General features: G+C 53.4%; 1 long non-coding RNA gene across 1 annotated transcript; it reads right to left on the bottom strand.

Annotated features, from left to right (window-relative positions):
* Positions 1-3,320: 3,320 nt before the first annotated feature.
* On the bottom strand, positions 3,321-4,944 carry LOC121043877 (uncharacterized). Its single transcript, XR_005797025.1, has 3 exons — positions 4,779-4,944; positions 3,803-4,449; positions 3,321-3,498 (listed from the first exon to the last, which is right to left on the bottom strand). It is a non-coding gene; the product is annotated as an uncharacterized LOC121043877 (long non-coding RNA).
* Positions 4,945-7,655: the final 2,711 nt, after the last annotated feature.

The raw sequence follows: 7,655 nt of genomic DNA on the forward strand, positions 1-7,655 counted from the left end.
TGCTTCTGTTTTTAAGAGGAAGCCAGCCTGCTTCTGCACACAAGCCCCAGAGGTGAGAGGCAGGAAGGCAGGGTAAAAGGAAGAAGCCCTCCCCCTTCGCTCCCCCCAATCCCTCCTGGTATTAGTCAGACTTGTCTTTCCTCTTGGCAGTGCAGGGACTTGCCTTTCACAGCAGACCCCTGGTGTCCGTGTTGCTGCCGACTGCTCACTTGCTGATCTCCCCACCTTCATGCTTGTCATGGGCCAGTGATCACATCTGTCTTAATAAGTTACAGGCATTGTCTGTAGATCCAGGCAACAGTCCCCAAGAGCCGCTCACATTGTGTGGTGATGCTGGAGCGTTCTCCTTCACCCTCTAGATCATGTCACTTGCTAAGGTTGCTATTTGGGCTTCCTCCTTAAATCTGCCCAAGGGAAGAGGAAGAAACAGGTGAATAACTGGGAGGATCCCGTTACTTAAAGGACACGAAATGGTGAGAAAACATCATCTATTCATGCATCCCTTGCCAATAATCTACCCAACCATTCATCATCCACAAGTTCGTGTATTTATGAATTCATCCATCCATCATCCACGCATCTGTGTATCCACCCATCCATTTATTCATCCATCCATCATCCAGATACCCATTCACTCAACTATCCATCCATCCATCTTTCCGTCCATCTATCCATTCTTCATCCATCCATCCATCCATCCATCCAGCACCTACGTGTTAATTCATCCAGTCATCCATTCACATGCCATCTACGAACCCATCCTCTATCCATCCAATCATTGATCTACCAAACTATGTATTTATCCACTACCCATCATCCGTCACGTCCAGCTGTGGTGGACAGTGTGATGTGCTGCCCAGATCCCCCTGCAGTGAGGGACTTGTTGCCTCAACTGCTAGCAGTGCTGGTGTTAAGAAGCCTTTAGAGGTCATTTCCTTCGAGGATTATCTCAGCTACAGACAGCTGCCTTGCCGAAGGTCACGTCCCCTCCCAGGGCAGCTCACATCCAATGACTGATGGATGCATGGGTATTAAAGGCTCACCATCCTGGCCCATCAGAATAACCATGAGTTCTTGCTTCAGGCCTCCTCATGTGTCAGCCAAAGCTATTTTGGGGGGCCTGCGTTGCAGCTTGACTTCCCTTCCGCCCAGTCCTGCTTCCTTTACCTCCTTTCCACAGGTGTGGATCCTTGAGGCATGCTTTAATAAACATCCTGCACATTCAACTCTGCCTCAGGGTCTACTTCCTGGGGAGCTCAGCCTAGGATAGATGCATTCCTCCACCCACATGTCCTTCTATCCAGCCAATAAGCATTTACCTTGAACTTGCTATCTGTATGGAGTTATACAGGATACAGACATGACTCAAACATGGGTCCTACTCTTCAGAGCTCACAGTCTAATAGGAATGGTTGGATCCATCCACCAATAGTTCCAACAAGGAAATCAGTAGGAGGAGGGGTCTATTCAGCCTGAGAGGATCAGGGAAAACTTCATGGAGGTGGTAGCACCTGAGATAGGCCATGAGGGATGGGTGGTGGGAAATGGAATTTGGTGACGAGGAATTGAAACAAAAGTGGCTTTTTATGTAACAGGAATAGTCTGTGCAAAGGAGTGTAGTGTGCAAAGTGAGAATTATCTCCCCAGAGGGAAGAGGCAGGTATGACAGCTGGGTGCAGCTGGACCTTGGGTGACCTCATGATGTCCACTTCCTCTGCTCCCCACTGTGCCTCTCCCTCACAGAGCCCTTCCTTTGCTCCCAGCTCTTCCTCCCACCTGCCTCCCCTTTGTACCCACAGGAAACATGGCTCGGTCACCGGCCAGTGCTTTGTGGTCTCGCCATGGGGGAAGGGCGTGGAGGCCACCATCAAGAGGAGGGCAGGACACTCTCCTGGCTGCAGGGAAGAGGAAGCGATGACATACTGGGCAGGCCGTTTTATCCAAAGCTGCCTGCTCCCCAGAAGGCTGCTTGCTACATCTCACTTTTAGATTAATAAGAAACCAGATGGGCTCAGCTGGTTGGTGAGAGTCGCGTGCTAATGAGGCCAAGGTTGCAGCATGACCCCTGGAAGGGCCTGGGAGCTTTACATGCAGAAAGTCTGTCCACAGATCTCTGACCCAGGCACAGATGGTAACCTTGACCTTGGCCAGGTACACAGCCCCTGAGCTCTGCCGTCAGCTGAGCCTTAACCCTGAGCACAGACTGAGCCCTGGGTCTGGCTGCAGAATGAGCCCCAAATACCAATCAATCAATTAATCAGCCCTCTGACAGCTGTATGTGGCAGAACTTCTAGGGCTGCTGAGTCCTATTCCAGGATGATGGAGGATGAAGGCATCTCCTTGGGGCTGCAGCCCAGCAGGCACCGTGCCAGGCTCCATGAAGTCCCAGGTGGCACACCTGGGTCCAGGGAAGGCATGTTCAGGGATGCCGGCTTCTGCTCGCTGTCAGGAAGGACTTTCTGTCTCTCGGTTCCCCCACAATGCAAAAGGCTGCTCCTTCAGGCAGTGAGCTCTCCATCAGAGACAGCGTTCAGCAGTAGCTGTCGGATAAACATCCCTCAGCGACTCTTAACGCAGGGGGGCCCTCCTTGGGCACACTATTTGCTGATTGTGTGACCTGGGACAGGGGTCTGTCTCCTCAAAGCCTTGATTTCCACACCCGTGCAATGGGGATAAAGAAGAATGTATTTCCTGGCCCTGCAGGGAGTGCTCCGGGAGACTGCATATGAAGCACCAAGCGCGGTGCTCGGTGAGTGCTCACCAACCACGTCATAGGCATCGTTATTATTGCCCTAAGATTATCCCCAGGAGGACTGTCAGGTATGTGTCTCAGGCATTTGAGAAGGGTCACAGTGATTCTTGCCCCTCTTAGCAGACAGCCAGGGTTAGGGGGTGAGCCTGTGGCCTAGAGAAGGGGCAGGGTCATGGACCCAACAGAGCTCATTCTCTGCACCCCAACCCCTATCCCATCACGCTCGTCACAAGCCCGTGGGCCCCCGGCCTTTTGTCCTGAGAGGTGAGTGGGGCCAGGACTCTCCATCCGAATGGGGAATGTCAGGATACATTCCCACCCTCCCGCCCACGCTCAGGCAGGATTAATGTCATTCTGCAGCCTCAGCGAGAATCTGCGCCACCTCTAATGGTTACCATGGCAACGCTGCCCAGGGAGGAGCAGGGCGGGCCTCAATTGGAGCTGGGAGGCCTGAGTTTCCAAGGCAGCGCTGCGGTCTGGTTTGCGGTGCCTGAGCCAGCTGGGGGGGGGGGGGGGGGAGGCGAAGGGCCAGGGTGCTCAGGGACGACCCAGCTTCCCCGAGGCCCCGGCTGCCTGGCTCTCGTCCTTCACAGGTCTCTCACCAGGAGCCTGGCTGTGATCTGTCCTTCCTCCCGGGTCCCTGCTCTGTTCTCAGACCTCGCAATGATTTCCCTGTGTGTCCTCCACAGCAACTCTGACTCAGGATGCTCCCGGAGGCCTTCCGAACTGCCCTCGTGCCCAAGATGCTGCCAGGGAAAGAATGTGGGAGGAATGAGTTTACTCAAATTCAAATTTGATCAGGTGTCTCCTCTATTAGAAACCTTCAATGGCTCCCTAGTGCCCTCAGGATAATAGCCAACCCTTTATCACTGCTTACAGACTCTTGGCACCTGCTCCCTTCTACTCCCTCGTCTCCTGTCCTGCCATTTCTCACCTCACCCCCTGGACTCTGTCCATACCAAGAGTCTTAGTGCCCCTGAAGGGTGCACACTCACCCCTGGGCCTTGGCCTGTGCTAGTTCTCTCTTCCTGGACATCTCTGTGTACTTACCTGGCCGCCTTCCACTCATTCCTCTTTTCTTAGCCTAGATGGTGTGTTCCCTGGGAAGCTCATGGAAGGATACGGAGCCCCTCTTTGCTCCCTGCACACGGTCTTCTCATCAGGGTACGTATCATCCTAGGATAGAATTGCCCCTTGACTTGTTGCCTTCTCCCTCGGGGGGCACCGCACCTTCGGTGTGTGGCTCGGGTCTGGGCACAGGAGGAGTTGTGGAATGAATGAGCGAATGAATGAGGCCCCCATCTGTCCTGGGCCAAGTCTCCTGGGGGAGGTGGTGACATGGGCAGAGTACGGCGTCCCCAGAGGCCGGAGGGGAGGCTGGGAAGTGGCAGCTCTGACAGTGTCAGCTCATCAGGCTTCAGAGAAAAAGTCACACGAGATCCTAGACAGCTGGGTCCCCTACACCAGTGAAGAAACTGGAAACCATTTAAACATCGGGCCTTTGGGCATTGGGTCAGCCAGCTGGGTCTGTCCTCTCCATGGAGAATTATGCGATGATTGTGCCAAAGGGAAAAGGAGCCCAGGAGATCGTAGCTATGACGATGCAGACACATGGCAGAATGTTGGGGTAACGTGAAAAAGCAGACCGTGAAGTCGTGTGCGCCCCGGGATTGCCTGTGTGCCTGGGCAGTTGAGACCTGGGAGAGGAAATAAAGAGCCACCCGCGTTAGAGGCTAGCAGAGACAGGGGCCTGCCTGAGGGAGGAGGCAAAAGTGAGAGACACAAGGGTGGCTTCCCAGCTCTTGGGAGAAAAGGATTCGCCCCTAAGAGGCCAAGAAAGAGAGAGGACACAGGGAGGGAGGGAGAGAAGGGGAGGGTGTCGGAGGGAGGGAAGGACGAGAGGGAGGGAAGAAGGGAGGAAGGGAACAGGGGGAGGGAGGCTTTGTTTCCCATCTCTCCCGCCTCTTCCCTTCGACTGCCTTAGGGTCCTGCTGGGAGGGGCAGCCCACATTTCCCCCCTCACTACCTGGACAAGATATTGTGAGCAGGCCTGGGGAGCTCTGGGGTGGGACACACGGATCCATGGACCAAGGGGGCTTCTTCCCTGAATCCAGGCTCTGTCCCTGCTGCCCCCAGCTCCTCTGGCCCTGAGAAAGGAGTGCCGGGTGGTCTGAACTCCTCCCTGGGGCTGGCTGGCTCTGTTTTGGCTTCTCTCCTTCCTGCCTCAGGCCTGTCCGGGCTCTGGCCATCCCCACCCCCAGCCGCCCGCCCCCGCACCTGCCATCCACCCACAGAGGGCCGCTCTGAGGCTCATTTTCTCCCAAGAGCCACCCGCTCCCCTTCCATTCCTGCCCTCGGTCCAGCTCGTCCTGACACTGTCACGGGGCAGGCGTTCTTCTCCCCCTCCTCCCCCTCCCGGGGAGCAGACGGGTTCCACCCCCCATGGCAAGGACCTGGGCCCCACCTGTGAGCTTTCCGGTTTCCCTCTGGACACTTGTGAGTCTCAAGCAGGGGTTTGCCCTCACCACAGGTCCCAGTGAGCTGTTGTCAGACTAGAATACGAAGCCTTCGTGTTCTAAGAGAGGCCCAGATGGGCTTTGTGGTGGAGGAATGATCACCCAGGGCAAACAGCAATCTTGGGGGCGGGTGGGTGGGGAGGTGTTTGGGGAGCACGGGGCCAGCTCCGCCCTCCCAACATCATCATCCCCCAGGGGGGGTGTGGGGGTGACCTTCACTTTCTCCTGTGCATCATTCCGTACTTTCTCAGTCGTCTAAGGTAAACGTGTTTACCTTTAGAATCAGGAAAAAAATGCTAATGAAAGTTTCTTCCTCTGGCCCCTCTTGTATCGACCCTTAAGCCAAGGAGGGCCCGGCACAGTCACGGCAGGTGTGAGAGCAGAGCCTTCGCCCAGCCCTCTTTCCAAGATCCAGGTAATAGAGACCATGGGTTTGGCGTCGGATAGTTCCGGACTGGAGTCCAGACCCCACCGTTGACCTGCTGCGTGACTTCGGGGGAGCTCCTTCTCCCGAGCCCGGTTTCCCCATCTATGTCACGTAGTCAACAATATCTGTGTCAGAGTTCTTCTGGGAATGAAATGCGTCGCCAATTTTCTGTGCTCGGCACGACGGTGTCTTCTTTTTCCACGGGGAGCAGGAAAAGTTGCTTTGCAAAGAAAGCCCCGCGTGAAAAACCTCTATTCAGATAACTGTGTTCCAAGCCTCAAAGTCTGACTTGAAGGACGATTTCCTGGCCGGTGTCGCAGATCAGTCCTCCTACCCTGGTGCCCGCAGGTGGACGGGGCCGTCATCAGGATGTGGGTGTGGGGGCTGCCGGCCTGTGGTTGGTCTGTGTGGAGGTTCTGCGGATGCCTCCCATTCCACCTGCCGACAGGACCCACACCGCTATGGGCAGGAAGCATTGCGGCAGGAGCAAGGCGGCCTGGCTGAGAACCCCCACGCGTCATTTGGATTCCACAGGGTAGGGAGGAAGGGAGAAAAGCATCAGAAGCTACGGCCCCAGACCTTCCAAATGTGACGAAAAGTACATATCCGTACATCCAAGCAGTACGATAAATCCAAACAAGACACACACATGCGCGTGCACACACACACACACACACACACACACACTTATTGGTATATCTTTATCAAATTTGTCAAAACCAGTGTTAAAAAGAAAATCTTCACAGCGGCCAGAGAACAAGAAAACCGAGGAACGTGATAAAAACGATCACAGACTTCTGGCCGGAAACTATGCAAGTCAGAAGATAATGGGAATTGCGTTACCTAAGAGTTGTACAGCCATTGAAAACATTCTTCAGGGGCGCCTGGGTGGCGCCGTCGGTTAAGCGTCCGACTTCAGCCAGGTCACGATCTCGCGGTCCGGGAGTTCGAGCCCCGCGTCGGGCTCTGGGCTGATGGCTCAGAGCCTGGAGCCTGTTTCCGATTGTGTGTCTCCCTCTCTCTCTGCCCCTCCCCCGTTCATGCTCTGTCTCTCTCTGTCCCAAAAATAAATAAACGTTGGAAAAAAAAATTAAAAAAAAAAAAAAAAGAAAACATTCTTCAGAAACGGAGGCACAAAAAAGTCTTTTCCCGAGGTACAAAAGCTGAGCGAATTTGTCTCTGGACAACCTACACAATGAGAAATGTGATAGAAAGTTCTTCAGGTGCAAGAAAAATGATGGCCAAGCTGAGCCACATAAAGGAACCAGAAGTGTCAGAAGTGGTAACAATATGGGAGGGGCGCCTGGGTGGCTCAGTCGGTTGAGTGTCCGACTTCGGCTTGGGTCGCGATCTCACGGTTTGTGAGTTCGAGCCCCGCGTCGGGCTCTGTGCTGACAGCTCAGAACCTGGAGCCTGCTTCAGATTCTGTGTCCCTCTCTCGCTCTGCCCCTCCCCTGCTTGCACTCTCTCTCTCTCTCTTTCTCTCTCTGTCTTTCACTCTCTTAAACATAAATAATAAACATTAAAAAAATTAAAAATGTTTAAAATATGGGTAAATATAAGGTTTTTTTTTTCTCATTTTACAATTTCTTCAGAGGACAGTTCATATCGGGGCGTTTATAGTACAGATAGAAATAAAGCGTTTTCAGCAACAGCCTAAAGGACAGAGGGAGAAATGAAAGTGTATGGTTTCAAGCTTTCTTACACAAATGGAAAGCTATGCATTTTACACCTGAGAGCAACCACTAAAAATAAAACAAAGAGGTACAGCTAATCAGCCAATGGAGATACGATGGAATAGAAAAACGCTCACCTAACCCGAAAGAAGGCGAGAAAAGAAGAAGGAGGAATAAAGAACGGACGGACATTTCACTCAGCATTTCAGAGACTGGATGGAAACGCAAGACCAAACAATGCGCTGCGTACGAAAACATTATTTTTGGTAAAAAGACACAGGATA

The sequence above is a fragment of the Herpailurus yagouaroundi genome, unplaced genomic scaffold, assembly GCF_014898765.1.
Source record: "Herpailurus yagouaroundi ecotype Mexico unplaced genomic scaffold, PumYag 187, whole genome shotgun sequence".
NCBI classification, from domain to species: domain Eukaryota; kingdom Metazoa; phylum Chordata; class Mammalia; order Carnivora; family Felidae; genus Herpailurus; species Herpailurus yagouaroundi.